Source organism: Chroicocephalus ridibundus, chromosome 6, assembly GCF_963924245.1.
Source record: "Chroicocephalus ridibundus chromosome 6, bChrRid1.1, whole genome shotgun sequence".
NCBI classification, from domain to species: domain Eukaryota; kingdom Metazoa; phylum Chordata; class Aves; order Charadriiformes; family Laridae; genus Chroicocephalus; species Chroicocephalus ridibundus.
Genome location: NC_086289.1, coordinates 30,890,820 through 30,903,463, shown reverse-complemented (window position 1 = coordinate 30,903,463; position 12,644 = coordinate 30,890,820). Strand labels below are relative to the sequence as shown.

At 37.5% G+C, this 12,644-nt stretch overlaps 1 protein-coding gene across 2 annotated transcripts in view; it reads left to right on the top strand.

Moving 5' to 3' along the window:
- BMPR1A (bone morphogenetic protein receptor type 1A) overlaps window positions 1-12,644 on the top strand; it is an 84,649-nt gene that overhangs the window by 33,045 nt on the left and 38,960 nt on the right. The window contains exon 2 of one of the 2 annotated variants that reach the window (XM_063339158.1): window positions 5,677-5,798. The exons of the other annotated variant lie outside the window; for it this stretch is intronic. The gene's annotated coding sequence lies outside the window, so the exon portion shown is untranslated. The remainder of the gene's footprint in view (window positions 1-5,676; window positions 5,799-12,644) is intronic. 2 annotated transcript variants of the gene reach the window in all.

The window sequence follows — 12,644 nt, the reverse complement described above, 5'->3', positions numbered from 1 at the left end:
CAGGAAACTCAGATGATGAAAACAGAAATGTGTAATGCGGACAGGGAGAGTGCCTAGCTGTGAAGCAGTGTGTCTGTTTTTCAGATATTGCCTGTTCAGGGTATTGTCTGTCTGTGCCCGCTTGCATGGTTGTAAGGCCTCAGAAGAAAAAGTTCAGGTTGTTCTATGGCACAGGTTCTCTCCTTCTATGTAAAGGGATCGTATGATGTGACATGTGAAGAGTCCTCTGATACCTCCCAAGTAGAAAAGTTCTTTAAGGACCTGGAAGAGCAGCTGTCTCTGTTTTGCAAAAAAATTACATCAGTGTGCTAGGTCTAGTCCATTGATTTAACTTCCGACTAATAATGTTCATGAAATAAATAAAAATTCTGTCTCAATAAGAAGAAAGTTGCATGCCTCTGATAGAGAAGAAAATTTTCCTAAAAAGAGGGAGACGTCACTTAAAGAAAAGCAGTTGTATTTTTTTTTTTTTTTAAATTTACAGATTTGTCCTATATTTTCTGTCAGACTGGAAATGAAAGGTCAATCAAGAGATTTTGGACTAGTGGCAACATCACTCATTATTCTACCTACCTGCAAAAACAACCAGCCGGGTTAGATTAGTACTTAAATTGACTAGTTGATGCTTTTCTGTATTAGTTTAGGGAATGCAGTCATAAAATTAATTTTTAAAATTAGCTTTCATGTAGATATATTTTTACTTGGGTGATTTTTAATAATTTTGAACTAGCTTACCTCGAGGACTGGATGAATGTGCTTGAACCATATTTCAGGCTCTTATTTCCCATCTTGCTACTTGGAAAACTTGGTGACCAGAGGCTGGAAAGTGATACGTACGCTTGCTCAGCCTGTTCATTTTATTTCATGTAACAGTCCCATTGAATTTGGAAGGGCCATTTGTTCAATGGGATGTTCTTGCTCATGTACCTTCACTGTTCTACAGACAAAACTACCAAGCCCTAAATGTGCTACAGGCAGTATTACATTTGCTCTTTCCAGCATGCTGGTTTTTTTTTCTCGCATGTAAATTTGTTGAAGTTTTCCTTGAGAAATTCATGTCCTTGGACATGAACTTTGAAGTAGGATTTGGAAATTTGGTATGGCTGCTTTCCCTTTAAAATTCCACTCAAATTTCACAGCTATAGTAGACTTCTAAAAGCATTTTTCAAACTTTTTAGCTTCCAGCAACTCTGGCTAAACCAGGACAGGCAGTCATGAGACTGTTAACTGAAGCATCTTCTAGGTTGCTGTCTGGGCCTGCAGTGTATTTTTTTGGTGCATAAAAAGCCTTTTGTTTAGGACTGTAGCTTACCCAAAAATGAATAATTCTGCTTCTGAAACCTCTCCCATTTATGGTTAACAGAGCCATCAGCTGGCCATGGACTCTCTGACACTGCATACAGACACATGTTGCTAGCACAACCTGCTTTTCTCCTCCCCTTTGCTCCCACCCCAAATCAGATGCTGAAGGCTATCGCTGCTGGGTTGTTTTTTTTTTTTTCTGATTTAACTGTTTGTCTCTTACCACCCGAGCCCGTGTCAGTGACATGATCTGAATTTACAGGAACTTTAAAACAAGTTCTGTTTCATAAAGTGGGGTAAAGGTCTGATTAGCTGAACAGTTAACCCTGCAGAAGTGAAGCACCGGTGGCTGGAGAAAGTAAAAGAGCAGGAAAGATGTAACTGGAAGCTGGAGTGAATGAAGAAGTATTTAACCCATAGTCCATAGCAATGAGTCCTTGCATGGTCGTGTACTCAATTGCAATTGAATTATTTTAACTGTTACGTTACTTCAATTAAAGTTAATTCCCAAATTTACGTTCCTTAAATACACATAATTTTGCATTTAAAATGCACACCTGAGTTAGAGATGTCTAATAGCACAAAGATTTGCCATTTGCACCCTTCTGTTTCTAAAAATTGTGGTAAGTCAATTTTCATAAAGATGAAGCCCTTCTGAGCATCCCGTCTTCCTGCAATTGCAGATTTCCCATGTGCCAGCCTTTCCTGTCTGTTTCTGGGCTAAAAGCTGCGGTGCTTATTCAGCTATAGGTTTGTCACGGTGCTGGGTGGGTATAGCCACATCAGGAATGCCCTTCGTCTACTTCTGGTGTCGTGTTCTGCTGTGAAATTTCTAATTCATACTGAAGGAATGAGTTACATATCCCACCCACCCCATCCCCCAAATAAAGGGCAGTTCTCAAATCTTGGCGTATTTCCCCAACCGTAACAAGTAGCAAGGTCCTTTGAGGAGGAAGATATAATTTAAGATGAATAAAGTAATTCAGCTGAAAACTCGTGAGGCAGTTGGGGCAAAGGGGGAAATGAATCGGACAAACAGCGTGCAGGGAGAGTCAAGTGCCAGGAAAGTTTTTAGCATGAAAAGAAAAGACAGGTGAGGGAATGAGTTGCACGTGGCCCTGGAGCTGGAGGAACCGGAGCTACTGAGAAGGGAAGCAGGATCTAGAGATAAGTAGGAAGACAAGAAAAAGGAATCCACAGCCTGAGTACGGTTTCCTCCTCAAGGTGAGTCAGTCTGACTCGAGCTTTGCTATTGCGAGTCCTTCCTGTCTGTCTGTCCTGCTCATGGCTGTTGGTTTCTGCCCTGTGCTAGCAGGGTACACACAGGATGAAGCTTAAATCCACTCGGCTTAGATATTCTGGCTGTTCCCTGGGACCTGCCAGTGGCACAAAATTTACATTTCTCTGGGTTAGCTAGGTAATTAGTGTATTCATGTAATTCAGATCTTTCTTTTCCCAGATTGGGTGCTGATATTTCTGAGTTAATAGTACGTGAAGATCCTGAATTTAATCCTAATACTTAGAAAAAATTCCCAGATAAATCTGGATTTAATATGTAACTAGTGACAAGCACTGTGAGGCTCTGTACTTTTGAATTTGTTTGTGTGTCTTGTAGTCATTGTAGTAGACCAAGTTCTAATACAGTGGAGGTGGAGTTGTGCAAATAATTTATTCATAGTTTTATTTTGATCCTGATAGCACTTCTCTGGAAGATGCCATCAAGAATGGCACTAAACATTTTGAGAAACTAATCTATTAATAATTAAGCGTTTCGAATAACTGTATAAAATAAATATTTAAGTCAATTGATTTTTATAAAATTAAGTATGTTCTTAAGCAGCGTCTCATGCTGATGAAGAATGGAAGAAATGGTAACACAGTGAGGTCACTCACATAAATTAGTAATTATCCTTAACTTCAGTCCCATCTCTGACAGTGGTTTTGTAGTTCCCCTTTTAAAAAACGGAGAGATGAATTTGGAACTGACACAAAAATTTGGTAAGTCATAAAAGAGGCTGTGTCCACATTACTGAGCAGTGTGGTGTAATAGGATCAGATCTGTCAGGTGCTGAGAACCTGGCATCCACGCTGAACAGGTTGTGAGGGTTTTATTTCAAACTGGTCCTCGTCTGATTCTGTGGCTGGATTTCTGTTAGTGGTTGGAGCATGTACAATGCACACCTGAAGCTCATTCTCTGATCTAGTTTTATTCAAAAGAAATCTGGTTCACGTACTTGGAGACTGCTTTGCAATGTAAAGCAAAGCAAGGAAAATAAGAGTTGTTTGGGAGATGGATTTCAAAAGTGCAATCTTGATTTGAATTAAAATGCTAATGTAGACGTACCTACAGTTGTGCAGATCAGGAAGTTCACTAAAATAATTTTGTTTGGTAAGACAGCTTGGATAACTAATACGTGGGAGTGGGATCGGGAAATACAATGAATGCTTACAGAAATTAACAGTTACTAAGAATTTCATCAATTTGAGAGTTTGGAAAAAATATCAGGAGGATATAATTTAAAAAAAAAAAACAGAAGGCAAGCGTTGTTCAGAAATGTCTTTACCCTTGTAAAGCGGCCTCTTTAAATAATACAAAGTGGCCTTTGTATAAATCAGATACTAGATACAGGGGGATTGGAGGCGGTGTAAAAACAGAAGGCACACCAACTTTTTCTGTTTATAGTAGCTGTTCCTTTTGGAGTCCAACAGAAGATGAACTTGGGTTCCTTGGTTGTATATAGAGAGATGGATATATTTTGCAAATTCTTTACTTAAAAAAAAAACAAAACAAAACCAAAAAAACACAATTTCCACAAACACTTTTGCATGGCAAGAATGTTTTTTTTTCAGTTTTACCATGGAAGAAATAACAGTCAAGTGTCAGCCTGTCTGCTCAGTGGAGACAGTTGTCTTTAAGAACTGGTGCTATCTGATATTCAGGATGGTGTCGGGTTACCATTTTACACAAATTTATTATTTATTACCAAGACTATTAAACCTCAGTGTGTGAGGAACAGTGCTTATAAATGGGCATGGAGACAGAAGTATTCTGACCTTCTTGTAATGGTAGAGGTCTTTATGGTGCTGAGAAGGAAAGTGAATGCTGAAACTTCCTCTGCTGGAAATCACGCAGGCACATGGTCTACCCATCCCTGTTCCCAGTACCATTGGCCTTGGCATTCAAAAATAACTCATTACATCTCTGTACTATAAGATAGGTTGTATTTATTTTTTTTTAACAGTGTAGCTGGATTACCTGCATTTAAGCCTTTGTGTTACTTTCAAGGTTCTGTTTGCAGTCACAAGACTGGGACTTCTAAATGATAAAATTCTTGTATGATCTTTTTGAAAGCCTCAGGTGATGAAAACATTCAAAAATGGTGATGTTATAAAATGTGAAGAGTGGGCAATAGGTGGCGTACGCTCAAGATGGAATCTAAATAGTAAAGCTGATAGCCCAACTTAGTTATCCACAATGCATTTGAAAACTTTGGGACTTGACACAAGTCAGGCTTGCTCACAATTGTTAGAGTGCCGGGTAAGAGCCTGTGCCATACTTTCCTCTAGTGCTTGGATGTACGCCAGTTCAAAACACAAACAAAAAAGTCAAACCCACCCTATTGCCAGTATTTTTTCCAAATTCTAGGCTTGCTTTTTCTTCCCAGGAGTAATCATGCCTGTGTGCAGCTACAATAAACCTATTGATTATTTCTCAGTATATTGCAGTTCCTTGTGTACTGGAACTAATGGGGTGAAAGCAGTGAATTTTTGTTGTGAAACTGCAGTCTTCCAGATTGTCTAGTGTTTATAAAGGTTGACTTGTGCATTGTTTGTTTGGTTTTCCCATTGGTGTCACCAACAATGTGTCCTTCCTCTAGTCTGCTAACTGTTTGAAAAAAATAAATAAGAAATGGGAGAAACCTGGTATCTGGAGGTTCGCAAGTTGGGCTGGTGTCGACCAGGTGAATCCAAGACTTATTGGGAGAGATCAGAATGGCTTATTTTCATAGGAAAACTACAGAGATTTTTAACACCCTTCCTTTCTGACAACACTTAATCTAAGGCAAACCTATATTTAAACTGAAGGATAGAAATCTTTTTTTTTTTAAGTGTATGAGTGAATGATTTGATGATCTAATATATATAAAATGAATTTTAACGTCTTTTTAGTGTCATTATTTTACAAATATACTGCAACCATGCAACTGTTAGTAATGCAGGAGTCTAGGAAATTCTTTATAGCTCATAACAGCAGAGAGCTTTCATAATTCCACATACCAGTATCTGCAATGTGCAGTTCACATTATGTACTATAAACTGTCAATACAATTTCTTTGGATATCTCTTAAGTCAAATTCCCTTCCTGTTTTACAGATTAATAGAAATATGCATTTCCATAATATCACCTTTGAACTAATGAAGTGGAAGTACAGATGAAAACAGTCTGGAGGAAGCTTGAAGTACAATACAGTTTAATTCAGTTTCCTAATTCTGAGGTAAGGTTAATGCATGCAAAATTTTATGTCAAGTATTTCAGGGATAAAAAGCATATGATATGCAGCCACCATATCTTTCTTACAAAAATTTCTGAGCCTTCATTTTTATGCTAGTGACAGCCTTTAATACCATACTGAAACAGCTGTTTGATCAACTCTCTGTCCGTGTTTCGGTTATGAAAAAAGACAAAACAGCATCAACTAAACAGACATCTGTTGCAGAGATACATTGGAGACAAGTTACCGTATCAGACAAATTTTGTTTGGTACAGTCTGTCTGGCCATGGTTATTACTAATGCTTTAGTTGAAATAAAGGACTTGGTAACACAACTAAGTGGCATGCCTGCTGGGCATCTTGTCTTCTGGCACAGTGTTTGATTTGTATAAAATGTTATTACACTGGATTTTTTATTATTACTGCTATTAATAAAACATTCTGGGTTTTTTTTTCATACAAAATTCCACTGCCTTGATATCTTAAAGGCATTCCTGTGATTGATTATGAGTAGTGGGGGGTGTTTGCTTCATAGTTTGCTGCTTTGTGGTGTCTGAAGCTTTTTTTCCTTTATGTAACTAAGAGGCTGAGTAGAATAATCCTGAAATGTCAGATTTCTGACAGATTTCAGAATTCTCTTCTGCAACATTGAATCTGGTTTTTTAAAATAAAAAAAAAAAGCCAACAAACAGATAGTGAGCACTGGCCCTCATCTATCTAGCGTCTCACTGTTCCAGTTTTGCTTAACTGGAGCTGAGGGAATGGCGACATACAGTGGTTTTTAAGCTGTGATGCTGTTGGCCCTTCTCACTTTTTCCCATTTGGGTAGAAGTGGGGTCTTTGTAACAGGTGGGACAGCTTCAAAGACTTAGGCTAGCAGGTTTCGCCAGTCATCATCTGCTCGTTCTCAAGGGAAGTTTGCATCTCCGATTATGCTGTCTTGCAGATTTGGGCCCCTGTTACAAACTGACGTTAGACTCCTTTTCAGGAAAACAGAAATTTTACTTACCACAGGACCGTGCCTCTTTCACTTATGGAGATCAGCCAAGGAATCTTAACATACATTTGACATTCATACATTTGACAGCGAGGAGCACGTATCCTCTTTTAGAGATCAAATTTTAGAGAAACAGCTCCTAGGGAAAGATCTGCATTGAATTCAGCTAACTTATTTTACCTTTAGCTGATTTATTGCTCAAAACTTTTAACTTTCTGCACACCGTAAGCAAATTCACAAAGCTATAAAGTTGGAGCTCATGTTGACAAGTGCAAAATTTGTAGTCAATCTACAGCATTTCAGGTGAGGAAGATCATAATCTGGTCTACATGCTGAATGCCTGTCTTGATAGTGTATGTTAGCTTCTTTCACCTTCCTGCTTTACTTGGGTTATTTTATGACTGACAAGACCAAGAAGACAGGCAAGTACTATTTCTTCTCTTTCAATCACATACTCCTAAAAAGACGCTGGATAATTCGAAGGCCAGTTATACTGTGTATCTCACAAACAAAGCAACAGCTAGCATAGACTTAACGTACTTGTGTACTACTCAAAAGTGGAGGACTTGAAGTCAGTGCTGAAAATTATGGACTTTGCACTGACACAAAACCAAGAACTAATTTCCTCCCTTTTTCTCCCTGAGGAAGGGAGCAGATCATTTTTCCTCCAATGAGACAGACAGTTGAACAATAAATAACAGTTCTCAAATTGCTTATCAGTAGAGGACTTTGCAGATGAGGCAGTGTCTTGAAAGATTGCTCTTTTGTCTACCAGAAAGAACAGTTTCTATTCTCAGGCTTGTAATTACAAGCAAATTTCAAAATGGAGATTAAGTGTTTGGGGAACATGTGCATACTAATAGAAGACCCTGTGCTTTAATAGCTAGTTGTAGCATTAAATAGCTTCATTAACCTAGATGGTCTGCCATGGACACCAGAACCACATAAGCCATTTAGAAGTGCAATCAGTGTGCTAAAGTGAAAAGATAATCTGCCTTTAGGTAAAACTCAGGGTTTTGTAGGATTAGAGAATGGTAGAGGGTAGAGAATGGGTCATCATAAAACAGTTCTTTGATATTGTGCTCTCGGTTCTCAATGGTCCCCCTCTCAAAGCATTTAGAGCTGATGCAGTATTTATAGAAGTGATGCTATAAACTTTATTAATGAAAAATCTCACTCCTTTCATATAAGAGATTTGAGGGAAGGGTAATGGTTGGAGACACCACGTATAATGAATAAAGAATACCAGTAAATGCTAATTAATATGTCCTCAGGATACTATCTGTATTTCCCTCTTAAATGTCTTTCAGATGCTATCCTGAATTGAAATTAGCTGACAAATGGGTGGATGCCCTTCTGTTACAGAGGGTGGCAGGGCATAAGCATATGCACTTGGGTTGAAAACTCTCGATGCAATATTATTTTAAAAAGGGAAAAACAAAACAAACCCACCACCACCACCAGACTACCTTCACAAGTTTCCTTTTTTTCCCTTCTTGTCCACTGTCTTTTTAAATAGTAATAGTATTAGCAACAATTGAGGGAGGGAGGTTGTTTAATGCTTTCCCTGTATGTAAGTAGCTGGCAAAAAATAAAATGGCAACACCACTCCACCACAAAATTTCCCCATCTTGACACAGCTTGTCCTGTTTTTACTGAGGTTTATGGGCTTGTAAGTCAAGAAGAAGAAGGGAGCTTATCAGAACCAAATAAAAACAAGTCCTTTTGCTAATCATTTCTGTTCCTATGTATGTTCTAACTCCTGTTTTCATAACTTTATACTTCAATTTCAGTAGCAAGGTGACAAAGAAAAACGACAAAAAATAAGGTTACTAAGGCTAAAAGAGGTAAAAGCTATAAATAACGAGATGTGGACAGAGTACATCATCCCACATGTTGATCAGACATTTTACATACTTCCTGAGTGTGAGAGATCAGTGGTAATGTATTTCATAGCCTGACCTGCTTTCAGATGTATGTTTTGAGCCCATTTACACCCGCAAAACTTTGTGAAATTGAATGCTTTAGTTTTAAATGTGCATTTTGTTTGCGTCTAAACTTACTGTCTGATAATGTTATTTGTTAGTTTCTAGTAGGTGTACAGAGAGAAATTTTGATTAAATCTCTCTGGTTATCTCCTCCATGTTAGGCTCAATGAAGAGTATCATACATCTCTTTGACAGTTCTCAAGATGGTTATTTTAATCTTTCTTTAGTGTGAATTAGTGCAAGTCTTCAGCATTTCTAGTGTGATGTAACTGGAGAAATACTGTTTAGTATATTACACCTAATCGGTACGGCTATTATATGTGCTTAATTACCTTCTGCAACTCGTCTCCTGTATCATGTTTTCTCTTTATTTAATATAAAAATTTGAGTTGAAAGATTACTTTGTTTTCCTTGGGGTATCAAAAACTGAGTTTGGATGACTCTCCCCCCACCCTCCATTAAAATGTAAAATACTCCCTTAGTTCGACGTGCCTGCAGCAAGGCATCAACTAGAATGAGATTAAAGACCTCTAATGTACAACTGTTGAACCAATAACTTTAGTTGACAGTTTAGCAATAACTTCTTACTTCAGCTTCTAGTGTCTGTAGAGTTGTCATCTTTCTGTCTCCTCCCACACCGGCTGTGGTAGAACCATCTTTTCTCATGTGATGGAGCTTTTTCGTTCAGTAGCCAGGAACACATGCCAAGTGTTTCAGAAGGAAATCTGCCAGTGATGAGATGGTGTTCCTGCAATGGTTTTCTTATTAACCATGAAGACTGCATAAGATCTGCTCTGTTCAGTTAGGAAGCAATTATTCTGCCACTGAATTTCCTTGGTGGCAAACTATTTGCTAGGATTTAATTCCATAACAAACAGGCTGAGCCACTTCAGGCTCAAACCACAAATGGGAAATGCAGGTCAGTGTGCTCAAAGCATTTTCCAGGAGTGGAGTAACCAGAAGTCCGTGTTGTCTTCTGAATCAGTTGATCAAAACAGGAAGTGCCAGTGATTCCACTCCAGAGCCGCTCTGTTCTGCGGCATGCTGTCACACGTGTTGCTGGGCCTTTGACCAGTATCCTCCTAGCAGTGCTTTACTTACTTCCATTTGGCCTGGCTTTGCCCAGTTGGTTCCAGTAGTGTGACCATCTTGATCTCAGCCTGAAACAAGAGCCTGTTGCTAGGCCAAGACTGTCAGGTTCAGGAAGGTCAAGTTAAGCTGTCCAAGCATTCCTTCATTTTATAGTCTTTATGTTGGCTGTGTTTGGCTCAGAAGCTCCTGTTAAAAGTGTAGTGGGTAACAGATCTCAAAAAAAAATCCAGACAAGTTCCTATGTAATAAGAGGAGGCTAAATTTTATATCTTATTTCCATATCTGTAGATGGGTATTTTATGGGGTAGGATAGAGAACTAATTCAAGAACTTACAGGGAGAAAAGTATACAGGCAATGCATTCACAGTACAGTTTGAAGGTGTTTGTATTGATAGGAGCATATCTTACAGTCAGATTATTGTCATGTGGATATGTAATTAGAAACATACCAGATTTTCTTTTTTGCTTATTTGTTGACTTAATGTCTAGATTAAGAATGGTAAAATGTGGTTATCTACTAAACATTAATACAAGCATTGTTTTAATTTTCAAGAATTGCTTTTATTTTCCTTTTTATTTTTTTCTTGAATCAAAACCAAGCAGATAAACCTTTCCTTCTGATGGCAGTATTTTGAAACAGTCCTGAGAAGTCAGTTATGGAGTAGGTTCCTCTGAGCTAGATTTAAAAGTCAAGAATATCCTTCTCCAGAGGTTCCAAGGTTATGATGTTATGATAAGTTTCATGAAATGTTAGGTGAAATATTTCTGAAGTGTTGTAGTTGACACAGAATTGCATGGAAATAAATCTAGGTGTCCAGTTAAAATGTATTTTAAATAATAAAAAGCTACTTGTTAACTTACCAAAATCTTAAGATTGATTTAGATAAGGGTCCTTGTACAGTATCCTTAATCGTCATAAAAAACAGTGTGAGAAAAACTTGCCGCTTTTCTTATTTCTAATCCAGATACGTAATATTATTTAAAAAACTTAAATGTGTATCATAGCCAAGTCTAGGTAAAGAAGACGTACTTTTATCATGTCCTTAAAATATGTACGTTTTGCATTTATAACATGGTACAGGAATTTCAGGATCTTGAGTAATAATTTGAATCTTCTAAAACTTAAATATTCTGTTCTGAAACTTTTCTTTGTTAAAATACCTATGGTGAAAAATAATCTGAATAATTGGGAAGTAAATACTCATGAATTGCTTAGTCATATGCTAGTTAATTTAAATATTTTGCCATTTTTGGAAAATAGGGAAATATCTTAATACTATAGAATGGAAGATAACTTCTTGAATGTACAGGTTAATTATTTTTTTAAGAGGAAAAAAAAGCAGTATTTTTTTTCTTTCATGTGCTTTGTCATGAATGGACATGATGCGATAATGCCAGTAGTTAGTTTTTAGTAACATAATCCGAATATTAGGATGGTGTGCTTTATATAGGGAAGAACAGATGTAAAACACGGGTTCAGCTATGATGTGCAAGTGCACAAAGTCTTAAAGTGTATGTACCTTTTAAAGTCTTAGGCTAGTAAGTTTGCTAGTTACAATTAGAAATAGGCAGAAGTTGCTTAGAAAATTAGTGAGAAAAATATTATAACAATATTCTGGTTTCACAATGGAATGACTTGAAAAATAATTTAAAAAAAAAAGACAGGTGAGGCAGCTATATGCCAAGAAGTAGTAATACTTCAGTTGTATTTACTAATAATCTGAAGGGCAAGCTAACAGGAAAAAAGGCAAGGTAATACAGCTTGGGGAAAAATAGAGGAAGTACACAGCTCTAGAATGACTGAAGAAGCAAGGATGATGAAAGCAAAAATTTCTTTAGTAGTACTGTAGTATGAATTTAGGGTAAGGAAAATGTAAGTATTTAGGTAGGATGAGCTGTGGTCAAATATTTGCTTTAGGGGAGGAAAGGGGAGCCTTGCTGCTGTCTCCACGAGAACAAGGGTTTTGGTGTTGCCACAGTAGACAGTTCTTTATTTAGTTAAAGTAGTAAGGCACAGTTGTAAAAAATTAGAACATTACAATAGATAAGAAATTGAGAAGTAGATGTTATTGTGAAGTTTTAGAAACATGTATCTGAAAAGCTGTGAGAGACTGTCATCTCAGTAAACAGAGACCTGCTAGAACCTGAGTGTTACCCATCCGTTCTCATGAACCTAGCTGTTAGCACCTGCACTACATGCATAAAGACAATGAAATGGATGCCCCTGTCTTCTGCAATTCTGTGAATGAACAAATCCGAAAGACAACATATGTAGAACTAAGTGCTTGGTTTACATAGTCCTCTGAGTTCTTGCCTCTCAGTGAAAACTTGTCTGCAACACTGTTTAATATGTATTAAAAAAGAATAATCATGTGGATGATCAAATGCATAAGTTGCATGGGAAAAAACTTATGCATATGCCTGCATTGGTCTGTGCTGTATACAGGCTTTTGAAGAAAACAGCAGCTTCATGTTCCTGATTTTTAACGTGAATTTCCTAGAAGCTGTGGCTTGCTTACAGTAATGAGGAAATTTCTGTGCACTGATTATTCCATGTTTTGATATAAACAGGTCATCTTGCAGTCTGACTTTAAATGTTTGCAGTTAATCACAGTTAGTGACAGAAAATTGGAATCTGTTAGAGTAATGCTAGAGGGGTCCATAGTCCCATCTGTTACGAAAATTTCCACAGTGATGATGTGCAGGAGACCCAGATGGCTACACTTGACCATGCTTCAAATGCATTTTGTTGTTCATCTCCCAAGATCTAAAA